The sequence below is a fragment of the Salmo salar genome, chromosome ssa03, assembly GCF_905237065.1.
Source record: "Salmo salar chromosome ssa03, Ssal_v3.1, whole genome shotgun sequence".
Taxonomy (NCBI): domain Eukaryota; kingdom Metazoa; phylum Chordata; class Actinopteri; order Salmoniformes; family Salmonidae; genus Salmo; species Salmo salar.
The window spans coordinates 103,448,704-103,462,909 of NC_059444.1; the positions used below are offsets into that span (position 1 = coordinate 103,448,704).

At 38.5% G+C, this 14,206-nt stretch overlaps 1 long non-coding RNA gene across 1 annotated transcript; it reads left to right on the forward strand.

Moving 5' to 3' along the window:
- Nucleotides 1-8,660: 8,660 nt before the first annotated feature.
- On the forward strand, nucleotides 8,661-12,923 carry LOC123741812 (uncharacterized). The gene is made up of 3 exons (XR_006769366.1): nucleotides 8,661-8,764; nucleotides 10,945-11,043; nucleotides 11,878-12,923. It is a non-coding gene; the product is annotated as an uncharacterized lncRNA (long non-coding RNA).
- The last annotated feature ends 1,283 nt before the right edge of the window (nucleotides 12,924-14,206 follow it).

Sequence of the window (14,206 nt, forward strand, 5' to 3'; positions counted from 1 at the left end):
CTATCCGTGTTCATTTAACCGTTCCTGGATCTGTGAGATAGTTCTTTCTCACTTTTAGTTATGATGTTGATTGTCATGCTGAAAGTCATGATACCAGCTACAGGGCCTTCAGAAAGTATTCACTGCCTAGACCTTTTCCACATTTTGTTGTTTACACGCTGTATTTTTAATCGATTAAATTGAGATTTTACTGTCACTGTCCTACACACAATAACTCATAATGTCAAAGTGGAAATATGTTTTTTCTTTTCTTTTTACAAATGAATAAAAGATTTAAATCTGAAATGTCTTGAGTCAGAAAGTATTCAACCCCTTTGTTATGGCAAGCCTAAACACGTTCAGAAGTAAAATGTGCTTCCGTTGACACATAATAGGTTGCATAGACTCACTGTGTGAAATACAGAGTACAGTATAAAATAGAAAGGAGGACCAAGGCACTCTTCATATAATTGATTAAAATGCCTTTATTAGTATGGCATGTTCAATAGAAACAAGGTTTTAAAAATCTGACGCGTTTCGGCTGCATGGCCTTCGTCAGGGAGTACAAAGAAATAATACAATGTCCTCCTTTGAACAGCTTTTCCCAATTAGCCCTAATTTGAAGAGGGAGTGGTTAAAATTGATTGGACACACCTAGTAAGCAATACTATACACATTAAAAAGTGAAATACTGTAGCTATGTTATCAAAAAAAAATACAACTCCAAGCTAGAAGTATCAGAACACTTAGAAAGGTAGTTCTAACCTTAAACATGACTGGGAGAAGTGTGAAGAATAAGAAAGCAATATATTCCATAGTACACTAGAACACAGCAAAACATGAACAACAACAGTCTAAACATAGCTGAGGGCAATTGAGCAAAATGTCCACTAGATGACAGCAAATGGACCTATCACAACCCTACAGGAATGGTGAGAAATCCATATCTTCATGTAAACCAGGGTATTTAGTGGCTTGTAGTTTGTAAATCCATATCTTCATGTAAACCAGGGTATTTAGTGGCCTGTAGTTTGTAAATCCATATCTTCATGTAAACCAGGGTATTTAGTGGCCTGTAGTTTGTAAATCCATATCTTCATGTAAACCAGGGTATTTAGTGGCCTGTAGTTTGTAAATCCATATCTTCATGTAAACCAGGGTATTTAGTGGCTTGTAGTTTGTAAATCCATATCTTCATGTAAACCAGGGTATTTAGTGGCCTGTAGTTTGTAAATCCATATCTTCATGTAAACCAGGGTATTTAGTGGCCTGTAGTTTGTAAATCCATATCTTCATGTAAACCAGGGTATTTAGTGGCCTGTAGTTTGTAAATCCATATCTTCATGTAAACCAGGGTATTTAGTGGCTTGTAGTTTGTAAATCCATATCTTCATGTAAACCAGGGTATTTAGTGGCCTGTAGTTTGTAAATCCATATCTTCATGTAAACCAGGGTATTTAGTGGCCTGTAGTTTGTAAATCCATATCTTCATGTAAACCAGGGTATTTAGTGGCCTGTAGTTTGTAAATCCATATCTTCATGTAAACCAGGGTATTTAGTGGCTTGTAGTTTGTAAATCCATATCTTCATGTAAACCAGGGTATTTAGTGGCCTGTAGTTTGTAAATCCATATCTTCATGTAAACCAGGGTATTTAGTGGCCTGTAGTTTGTAAATCCATATCTTCATGTAAACCAGGGTATTTAGTGGCCTGTAGTTTGTAAATCCATATCTTCATGTAAACCAGGGTATTTAGTGGCCTGTAGTTTGTAAATCCATATCTTCATGTAAACCAGGGTATTTAGTGGCTTGTAGTTTGTAAATCCATATCTTCATGTAAACCAGGGTATTTAGTGGCCTGTAGTTTGTAAATCCATATCTTCATGTAAACCAGGGTATTTAGTGGCCTGTAGTTTGTAAATCCATATCTTCATGTAAACCAGGGTATTTAGTGGCCTGTAGTTTGTAAATCCATATCTTCATGTAAACCAGGGTATTTAGTGGCCTGTAGTTTGTAAATCCATATCTTCATGTAAACCAGGGTATTTAGTGGCCTGTAGTTTGTAAATCCATATCTTCATGTAAACCAGGGTATTTAGTGGCCTGTAGTTTGTAAATCCATATCTTCATGTAAACCAGGGTATTTAGTGGCCTGTAGTTTGTAAATCCATATCTTCATGTAAACCAGGGTATTTAGTGGCCTGTAGTTTGTAAATCCATATCTTCATGTAAACCAGGGTATTTAGTGGCCTGTAGTTTGTAAATCCATATCTTCATGTAAACCAGGGTATTTAGTGGCCTGTAGTTTGTAAATCCATATCTTCATGTAAACCAGGGTATTTAGTGGCCTGTAGTTTGTAAATCCATATCTTCATGTAAACCAGGGTATTTAGTGGCCTGTAGTTTGTAAATCCATATCTTCATGTAAACCAGGGTATTTAGTGGCCTGTAGTTTGTAAATCCATATCTTCATGTAAACCAGGGTATTTAGTGGCCTGTAGTTTGTAAATCCATATCTTCATGTAAACCAGGGTATTTAGTGGCTTGTAGTTTGTAAATCCATATCTTCATGTAAACCAGGGTATTTAGTGGCCTGTAGTTTGTAAATCCATATCTTCATGTAAACCAGGGTATTTAGTGGCCTGTAGTTTGTAAATCCATATCTTCATGTAAACCAGGGTATTTAGTGGCTTGTAGTTTGTAAATCCATATCTTCATGTAAACCAGGGTATTTAGTGGCCTGTAGTTTGTAAATCCATATCTTCATGTAAACCAGGGTATTTAGTGGCCTGTAGTTTGTAAATCCATATCTTCATGTAAACCAGGGTATTTAGTGGCCTGTAGTTTGTAAATCCATATCTTCATGTAAACCAGGGTATTTAGTGGCCTGTAGTTTGTAAATCCATATCTTCATGTAAACCAGGGTATTTAGTGGCCTGTAGTTTGTAAATCCATATCTTCATGTAAACCAGGGTATTTAGTGGCCTGTAGTTTGTAAATCCATATCTTCATGTAAACCAGGGTATTTAGTGGCCTGTAGTTTGTAAATCCATATCTTCATGTAAACCAGGGTATTTAGTGGCTTGTAGTTTGTAAATCCATATCTTCATGTAAACCAGGGTATTTAGTGGCCTGTAGTTTGTAAATCCATATCTTCATGTAAACCAGGGTATTTAGTGGCCTGTAGTTTGTAAATCCATATCTTCATGTAAACCAGGGTATTTAGTGGCTTGTAGTTTGTAAATCCATATCTTCATGTAAACCAGGGTATTTAGTGGCCTGTAGTTTGTAAATCCATATCTTCATGTAAACCAGGGTATTTAGTGGCCTGTAGTTTGTAAATCCAAAAACTTTCCCTTTGGTTTAACTGTTTAAGACGGTCCCCTTTTCTAATAGAGGCCGGAATGTGATCAATACCCATAGCTTGTAGGGGAGGCAGGGTTGCCATGGTGTAAGGACTTGTAGTGCCTTGCCATGGGGTAGTCTTCATTGCCTACCCGTATAGCGTACTTGTGTTCCGCTAAGAGGTCTTGAAGGCGTCTCTAGGTGTGTCCAATTCATTGTGTAACCACTCCCTCTTCAAATTAGGGCTAATTGGAAAAGCTGTTCAAAAGAAGTCATTGTATTATTCTTTGTACTCCCTGACGAAGGCCATGCAGCCGAAACGCGTAGGATTTTTAAAAACTTTGTTTCTATTGAACATAACATACAGATAAAGGCATTTTAATTAATTATATGAAGAGTGCCTTTGTCCTCCTTTGTTTTTAATAAATCATATTAATGTGTACAGTCCAACATGTAATGTTGTTGTGGTATATAATAAATCATATTAATTTGTACAGTCCAACATGTAATGTTGTTGTGGTATATAATAAATCATATTAATGTGTACAGTCCAACATGAAATGTTGTTGTGGTATATAATAAATAACATTAATTTGTTCAGTCCAACATGTAATGTTGTTGTGGTATATAATAAATCATATTAATGTGTTCAGTCCAACATGAAATGTTGTTGTGGTATATAATAAATAACATTAATTTGTACAGTCCAACATGAAATGTTGTTGTGGTATTCTCCAATAATAAATCATATTAATGTGTACAGTCCAACATGTAATGTTGTTGTGGTATATAATAAATAACATTAATGTGTTCAGTCCAACATGAAATGTTGTTGTGGTATATAATAAATAACATTAATTTGTTCAGTCCAACATGAAATGTTGTTGTGGTATATAATAAATCATATTAATGTGTTCAGTCCAACATGAAATGTTGTTGTGGTATATAATACATCATATTGATGTGTACAGTCCAACATGTAATGTTGTTGTGGTATATAATAAATCATATTAATGTGTTCAGTCCAACATGTAATGTTGTTGTGGTATTCTCCAATAATAAATCATATTAATGTGTTCAGTCCAACATGTAATGTTGTTGTAGTATATAATAAATCATATTAATGTGTACAGTCCAACATGAAATGTTGTTGTGGTATATAATAAATCATATTAATGTGTTCAGTCCAACATGTAATGTTGTTGTAGTATATAATAAATCATATTAATGTGTACAGTCCAACATGTAATGTTGTTGTGGTATATAATAAATCATATTAATGTGTACAGTCCAACATGTAATGTTGTTGTGGTATATAATAAATCATATTAATGTGTTCAGTCCAACATGTAATGTTGTTGTGGTATATAATAAATCATATTAATGTGTTCAGTCCAACATGTAATGTTGTTGTGGTATTCTCCAATAATAAATCATATTAATGTGTTCAGTCCAACATGTAATGTTGTTGTAGTATATAATAAATCATATTAATGTGTACAGTCCAACATGAAATGTTGTTGTGGTATATAATAAATCATATTAATGTGTTCAGTCCAACATGTAATGTTGTTGTAGTATATAATAAATCATATTAATGTGTACAGTCCAACATGTAATGTTGTTGTGGTATATAATAAATCATATTAATGTGTACAGTCCAACATGTAATGTTGTTGTGGTATATAATAAATCATATTAATGTGTTCAGTCCAACATGTAATGTTGTTGTGGTATATAATAAATCATATTAATGTGTTCAGTCCAACATGTAATGTTGTTGTGGTATATAATAAATCATATTAATGTGTACAGTCCAACATGTAATGTTGTTGTGGTATATAATAAATCATATTAATGTGTTCAGTCCAACATGTAATGTTGTTGTGGTATATAATAAATCATATTAATGTGTACAGTCCAACATGTAATGTTGTTGTGGTATATAATAAATCATATTAATGTGTACAGTCCAACATGTAATGTTGTTGTGGTATATAATAAATCATATTAATGTGTTCAGTCCAACATGTAATGTTGTTGTGGTATATAATAAATCATATTAATGTGTACAGTCCAACATGTAATGTTGTTGTGGTATTCTCCAATAATAAATCATAAGTAAGTAGCCCTCTCATTCCTATTCCCCATAATATTGTACTATAAGTGTCTTTATTAAATGCTTTAGGTTAAAATAATTACTCTTCGACGATTTTTGAAACACATTTTTGACGTCTCTGTGCGTTACGCACCTATACTGTGGGTCTCCCATCCTCCTCAACAACAGAAATGTCTAATAACGTCTAATACAATTCATCATTAACCTGTTACATCTAGACGTTCCACAAGCGGAACACCTGCTCCAATATCCAATGATAGGCGTGGCACGAATTACATATTCCTCAAAAATACAAAAACTTCAATTTTTCAAACATATGACTATTTCACAGCATTTTAAAGACAAGACTCTCCTTTATCTAACCACACTGTCCGATTTCAAAAAGGCTTTACAGCGAAAGCAAAACATTAGATTATGTCAGCAGAGTACCCAGCCAGAAATAATCAGACACCCATTTTTCAAGCTAGCATATAATGTCACAAAAACCAAGAAGACAGCTAAATGCAGCACTAACCTTTGATGATCTTCATCAGATGACACACCTAGGACATTATGTTATACAATACATGCATGCTTTTTTCAATCAAGTTCATATTTATATCAAAAAACAGCTTTTTACATTAGCATGTGACGTTCAGAACTAGCATACCCCCCGCAAACTTCCGGGGAATTTGCTAACAATTTACTAAATTACTCACGATAAACGTTCACAAAAAGCATAACAATTATTTTAAGAATTATAGATACAGAACTCCTCTATGCACTCGATATGTCCGATTTTAAAATAGCTTTTTGGTGAAAGCACATTTTGCAATATTCTAAGTACATAGCCCAGCCATCACGGGCTAGCTATTTAGACACCCGGCAAGTTTAGCACTCACCAATATCAGATTTACTATTATAAAAGTTTGATTACCTTTTGTTGTCTTCGTCAGAATGCACTCCCAGGACTGCTACTTCAATAACAAATGTTGGTTTGGTCCAAAATAATCCATCGTTATATCCGAATAGCGGCGTTTTGTTCGTGCGTCCCAGACACTATCAGAAATGGTAAATCAGGGTCGCGCGCATGGTGCAATTCGTGACAAAAAAAATCTAAATATTCCATTACCGTACTTCGAAGCATGTCAACCGCTGTTTAAAATCCATTTTTATGCCATTTTTCTCGTAAAAAAGCGATAATATTCCGACCGGGAATGTCCATTTAGCTAAACAGAGGAAAGAAAACAAAGCTTTCGGTCGACGCGGGCACGAGCCTGAGTCTCACAGTACTGTAACCAGCCACTACCCAAACGCGCTACTTTGTTTCAGCCAGAGCCTGCAAAGCCACGATTCAGCGTTTTTACCGCCTTCTGAGACCCTATGGCAGCCGTAGGAAGTGTCACGGGACAGCTAAGATCCTCACTCTTCAATAAACAGAGACAAGAAGAACGACACATTGTCAGACATGCCACTTCCTGCATGAAATCTTCTCAGGTTTTTGCCTGCCATATGAGTTCTGTTATACTCACAGACACCATTCAAACAGTTTTAGAAACTTTAGGGTGTTTTCTATCCAAAGCCAATAATTATATGCATATTCTAGTTACTGGGCAGGAGTAGTAACCAGATTAAATCGGGTACGTTTTTTATCCAGCCGTGAAAATACAGGTTAATAATTCTGCACGTTTTCTGTGATCAGAAGCCTGATTCTACTCACTGTGGTAGTGTGGAAGTGTTGAACTGTATTATTTGGCCGGTGGTCCTGTTGTCCCCAGTCCCAGTGGTGAAGATAATGTCTTAATTGAGCTTCTTGTCTGTGACTGAGATACGTAATCTGCACATTTACTAAAACGTCAGCTCTCATCTCTCCCAATGTTCTCAATGTCAAACGATGAAGGCCGGGTCGTTTTTTTCATGATTGCAACCCAGGTCATTTTAGTCGGCTGGCCCTCGCTACATATTCGTCGCCAGACCCACTGGCTCCAGGTCATCTACAAGTCTATGCTAGGTAAAGCTCCGCCTTATCTCAGCTCACTGGTCACGATAACAACACCCACCAGTAGCACGCGCTCCAGCAGGTACATCTCACTGGTCATCCCCAAAGCCAACACCTCCTTTGGCCGCATTTCCTTCCAGTTCTCTGCTGCCAGTGAATGGAACGAATTGCAAAAATCACTGGTTGGAGACTCATATCTCCCTCACTAACTTTACACATCAGCTATCTGAGCAGCTAACCGATCGCTGCAGCTGTACATAGTCCATCTGTAAATATCCCACCCAATCTACCTACCTCATCCCCATATTGTTTTTATTTACTTTGCTGCTCTTTTGCACTCCAGTATCTCTACTTACACATCATCATCTGCTCATCTATCACTCCAGTGTTAATCTGCTAAATTGTGATTACTTTGCTACTACGGCCTATTTATTGCCTTACCTCCTCAAGCCATTTGCACACACTGTATATAGACTTTCTTTTTTCTTTTGTGTTGACTGTACGCTTGTTTATTCCATGTAACTCTGTGTTGTTGTATCTGTCGCACTGCTTTGCTTTATCTTGGCCAGGTCGCAGTTGTAAATGAGAACTTGTTCTCAACTGGCCACCTGGTTAAATAAAGGTGAAAAAAAAGATCCTATATCATAATGAATCAGATTACATGGAGAGGGGGGAACCTGATCCTAGATCATAATGAATCAGATTACATGGAGAGGGGGGGACCTGATCCTAGATCATAATGAATCAGATTACATGGAGAGGGGGGACCTGATCCTAGATCATAATGAATCAGATTACATGGAGAGGAGGGACCTGATCCTAGATCATAATGAATCAGATTACATGGAGAGGGTGGACCTGATCCTAGATCATAATGAATCAGATTACATGGAGAGGAGGGACCTGATCCTAGATCACAATGAATCAGATTACATGGAGAGGGGGGACCTGATCCTAGATCATAATGAATCAGATTACATGGAGAGGGGGGACCTGATCCTAGATAATAATGAGTCAGATTACATGGAGAGGGGGGACCTGATCCTATATCATAATGAGTCAGATTACATGGAGAGGGGGGACCTGATCCTATATCATAATGAATCAGATTACATGGAGAGGGGGGACCTGATTCTAGATCAGCAATCCAACTCTGGGACACTGCCTGTATGAAACCGAACAGCAGGTGTTTACTGCCCTCTAGTGGAAGATACCAATAAAAAACTTTATTATCAGGGTGGGGAGATGGCTGATTGAAACAGAAAGTAAAGTTGTTCTTTTGTACAGGATCCATTTTGAGACGACAGAGCAGAAAACACTATATGGAGATTATTGAAAAATAAAGTAAGTATTTCTGAACAATAATCTATTCTAAAGGACAGAGTAAGAGAATGAATACTAGGAATGAGATATTACTAGTTAGAACTGCTACTTGAGCTGAGTTGCTGACAGACAGCAGTTTTCAAAGTGGAAACTAATCAGTAGGTCTACATGTTATCAGTAAAACGTCTGGTAAAGATGGTGGAGGAGCTTTTACATTATATGGTTTAATGTTTATCTCAGGGTTTCTCAATCCTTTTGTTCTTACCAGCACTTACACACCTGATTCAACTAATCATTAAATATTTTAAGACAGTTTAATATTTGAGGCATACAAATGAACATTCTCAAATTAAAACCTTTTGGGTTTGTAGGCCTGTTAACAATTATTAAAGTCCTACAGTAACTCACATTTTGGAGGAAAAAAACACAGCTAAACTTGGTTTAGAGTAAATTATATGTTTATCTAAAATAATGTAAGAGAAGAAACGCGTCTGGGTTTAGAACTCTGGGTTTAGAACTCTGTGTCTCAGTGCCCTGCGACAGTGGGAAGTTCGTTTTGCATGGCCCGGTGCTACAGGTGAGTGGAGTTTTTCTTTAAGGACCAATGGAATGGTCTAAAATGCGTAAACTCTGCGCACCCGGGGAGCCGGGCAATGCAAAACGAATTCACCCTGTGACCGTTGTTTTATTTCCTTATATGAAACTGAAAGTAACTTTGTAGCCCACGCAGTTACAAAATGTCTGTTGAAACTGTGGCTCATATGTCTCTAGAACGTTAGAACAGTGGTGGAAAAAGTACTCAATTCTCATACTGGAGTAAAAGTAAAGATACCTTAATAGAAAATGACTCAATTAAAAGTGAAAGTCACCCAGTAAAATACTTCTTCAGTAAAAGTCAAAGTATTTGGTTTCAAATATAATTAAGTATCAAAGGTAAATATAATTGCTAAAATATACTTAAGCATCAAAAGTAAAAGTAAAGTAGTGATAATTTAAAATTCCTTTTATTAAGCAAACCAGACGGCACAATTTTCTTGTTATTTTAATTTACGGATAGCCAGGGTCACACTCCAACACTCAGACATCATTTAAAAATGAAGCATTTGTTTTTAGTGAGTCCTCCAGATCAGAGGCAGGGATGACCAGGGATGTTCTCTGTTTAGTGAGTCCTTCAGATCAGAGGCAGTAGGGATGACCAGGGATGTTCTCTGTTTAGTGAGTCCTCCAGATCAGAGACAGTAGGGATGACCAGGGATGTTCTCTGTTTAGTGAGTCCTCCAGATCAGAGGCAGTAGGGATGACCAGGGATGTTCTCTGTTTAGTGAGTCCTCCAGATCAGAGGCAGTAGGGATGACCAGGGATGTTCTCTGTTTAGTGAGTCCGCAGTAGGGATGACCAGGGATGTTCTCTGTTTAGTTAGTCCTCCAGATCAGAGGCAGTAGGGATGACCAGGGATGTTCTCTGTTTAGTTAGTCCTCCAGATCAGAGGCAGTAGGGATGTTCTCTTGATAAGTGTTCAAATTGGACCGTTTTCTGTCCTGCTAAGCATTCAACATGTAACGAGTACTTTTGGGTGTCAGGGAAAATGTATGGAGTAAATAGTACATCTTTTTCTTCATGAATGTAGAGAAGTAAAAGAGAAAGTTGTTAAAAATATATTTCTCAAAGAGATAATGAATGAATGAGAACAATTGACATTCAAGAATTAGTCACTGTGTTAACCACAACCAACATGCTGGATCTCTGTTTAGTTGTCACTGTGTTAACCACAACCAACATGCTGGATCTCTGTTTAGTTGTCACTGTGTTAACCACAACCAACATGCTGGATCTCTGTTTAGTTGTCACTGTGTTAACCACAACCAACATGTTGGATCTCTGTTTAGTTGTCACTGTGTTAACCACAACCAACATGCTGGATCTCTGTTTAGTTGTCACTGTGTTGACCACAACCAACATGCTGGATCTCTGTTTAGTTGTCACTGTGTTAACCACAACCAACATGTTGGATCTCTGTTTAGTTGTCACTGTGTTAACCACAACCAACATGCTGGATCTCTGTTTAGTTGTCACTGTGTTAACCACAATCAACATGCTGGATCTCTGTTTAGTTGTTACTGTGTTAACCACAACCAACATGCTGGATCTCTGTTTAGTTGTCCCTGTGTTGACCACAATCAACATGTTGGATCTCTGTTTAGGGGTCACTGCTCTAAAATGAGTCTCTCTGGGGAGAGAGAGGAGGGGGGCCCTGTCTCTAAAATGCATCTCTCTGGGGGACATGACACCAAAGCTAAGAGGTAAGATGACAATTTTATGAAGAATTTATTAACTTTATTTCCAAAATAAATAGCTATCTTAAGATGAATGCAGTTACTGTAAATCTCTCTGGATAAGAGCATCTGCTAAATCAGGGGTTCTCAATCCGGGGTCTGTGGAGGTACTGCAGGGGTTCTCAATCCGGGGTCTGTGGAGGTACTGCAGGGGCTCCACGGCACCCTGACTGTACTCGTTGCAATGTAACACATTTGATAGAATTTTCACATGACACGACCACTTTGCCTACTCTTAATTATTGCCTAATATAATGGAATGCATATTTTCTTTACCAATTCTGATCGTTGTTACAAGAAGAATTTTGACAATATTCCCGTTATATCAACACACTCTTCACACCCGTTTAACAACTCTAAATAGCTTTGGCATAGTAGGCATCAAGTCCCTTGCAAATAATGTTGCCTGCAACGTTGCATACAATGTTCATTTTCATCGAACACAGATTACGCCCTAGATGTCTTCAATTGCCCAATTTATAGCCATGACAAATTTAGCATAATTTTTTTTAACAATGTGATGTTGTGCTCCCAAGGGAGAACTTGAAATAACATGATGTGGATAATTAAATAATCAAAAGAAAAACGTGTTTATTTTACACTCTTAGAAAAGAAGGTTCCTTATAGAACCAAAAAGGCTTCTATCACTTCCTTAATATATGGAACCACTAAAAGTGATATATATTTTGGGGTTCAGTGAAGAAGAACCTCTAGAGTTCTGATCAATGAAAGGTGAATGTTTTGAGGATGTGAACCCAGCAGCCCTCCAGTGGTCAGATCAATTCCTCCTGTTTTTTCCAGCGCCCGGCCCGGGATTCAAACCAGCCACCTTTCAGCCACAGGTCCAACTCCTGCCACAGCTCCAACTCCTGAGTTAATCTTGGGAAATTAGCATAAATTAATCTGCCAAAATGAAGACAAAATGCTTTGGAGACATACATGGTATCACTTGTTATACATAAGTATTATACATAAATCATTGCCAAAAGCACAGGACATATATTATTTATGGATTGATCATATCAAATATCAAAACATTATTTTAACTACTACAAAGCATTTACATGTGGCTCAGGAACCACTGACTCACTGCATTGTTCTATAGTATTATCAAGACACCTGCTGTTAACTCAGAAACTACTTAGGACAGCTCACGAGGTGTCCTAAATATCTGCTGACTAGGTGGGACTAGAGATTTCATGCATAGCTTTAATTTATTCCCGGAAGTGTCAAATGTCTTTATTCTCAGCACTTATACGACCACTTCTCTACTCTGAGACGCTTTGTGGATATGGGCCTAGATCTCAAAATATTGTTATAAAAAAAGTGGAACGTTTGTTTAACATAATAATAAAAAATGAATATTACTAATGTAACCCACTGTAAAGACTGGGCTTAGTTGATTGTGTTGCACTGCTCATGTCCGCGTTCTGGAACTGTCCGAGTCCACGTCCTGTGTGGCACCAAGAATATTGTCCGGTTACGCGCAGAGTGGACTAAGGTAAATTTTGGGGAATAACGATGGAGTTTGTTACAGTGTTGAAACGCCAAACTTTATTGTTCAATTAGCTTTTTGCTTTACGGTCAGGGACAGTATGAGTGTAGCCAGATCCTTTTCACTCTCTATCCTTGTTTCATTTTGTGGTTCACCGGATTCGTCATCATCATCGAGACAAACGACAGACGAACGTCCTGCTAGCGAGCCAAGCTAGTCGGTAAAGCTAGGTAAGCTAGCTAGCTACTCTACCAGCAGCATCCTAGTTATCCTAGCTAGTCGGTACAGCTAGGTAAGCTAGCTAGCTACTCTACCAGCAGCATCCTAGTTATCCTAGCTAGTCGGTACAGCTAGGTAAGCTAGCTAGCATCTCTACCAGCAGCATCCTAGTTATCCAAGCTAGTAGGTACAGCTGGGTAAGCTAGCTAGCTAGCTACCCTACCAGCAGCATCCTAGTTATCCTAGCTAGTCGGTACAGCTGGGTAAGCTAGCTAGCTACTCTACCAGCAGCATCCTAGTTATCCTAGCTAGTCGGTACAGCTGGGTAAGCTAGCTAGCTACTCTACCAGCAGCATCCTAGTTATCCTAGCTAGTTGGAACAGCTGGGTAAGCTAACTAGCTACTCTACCAGCAGCATCCTAGTTATCCAAGCTAGTCGGTACAGCTGGGTAAGCTAGCTAGCTAGGTACCCTACCAGCAGCATCCTAGTTATCCTAGCTAGTCGGTACAGCTGGGTAAGCTAGCTAGCTACTCTACCAGCAGCATCCTAGTTATCCTAGCTAGTCGGTACAGCTGGGTAAGCTAGCTAGCTACTCTACCAGCAGCATCCTAGTTATCCTAGCTAGTTGGAACAGCTGGGTAAGCTAACTAGCTACTCTACCAGCAGCATCCTAGTTATCCTAGCTAGTCGTTACAGCTAGGTAAGCTAGCTAGCTACTCTACCAGCAGCATCCTATTTATCCTAACTAGTCGTTACAGCTAGGTAAGCTAGCTAGCTACTCTACCAGCAGCATCCTAGTTATCCTAGCTAGTCGGTACAGCTAGGTAAGCTAGCTAGCTACTCTACCAGCAGCATCCTAGTTATCCTAGCTTGTCGGTACAGCTAGGTAAGCTAGCTAGCTACTATACCAGCAGCATCCTAGTTATCCTAGCTAGTCGGTACAGCTAGGTAAGCTAGCTAGATACTCTACCAGCAGCATCCTAGTTATCCTAGCTAGTCGGTACAGCTGGGTAAGCTAGCTAGCTACTCTACCAGCAGCATCCTAGTTATCCAAGCTAGTTGGTACAGCTAGGTAAGCTAGCTAGCATCTCTACCAGCAGCATCCTAGTTATCCAAGCTAGTCGGTACAGCTGGGTAAGCTAGCTAGCTAGCTACCCTACCAGCAGCATCCTAGTTATCCTAGCTAGTCGGTACAGCTGGGTAAGTTAGCTAGCTACTCTACCAGCAGCATCCTAGTTATCCAAGCTAGTTGGTACAGCTAGGTAAGCTAGCTAGCATCTCTACCAGCAGCATCCTAGTTATCCTAGCTTGTCGGTACAGCTGGGTAAGCTAGCTAGCTACTCTACCAGCAGCATCCTAGTTATCCTAGCTAGTCGGTACAGCTAGGTAAGCTAGCTAGCTACTCTACCAGCAGC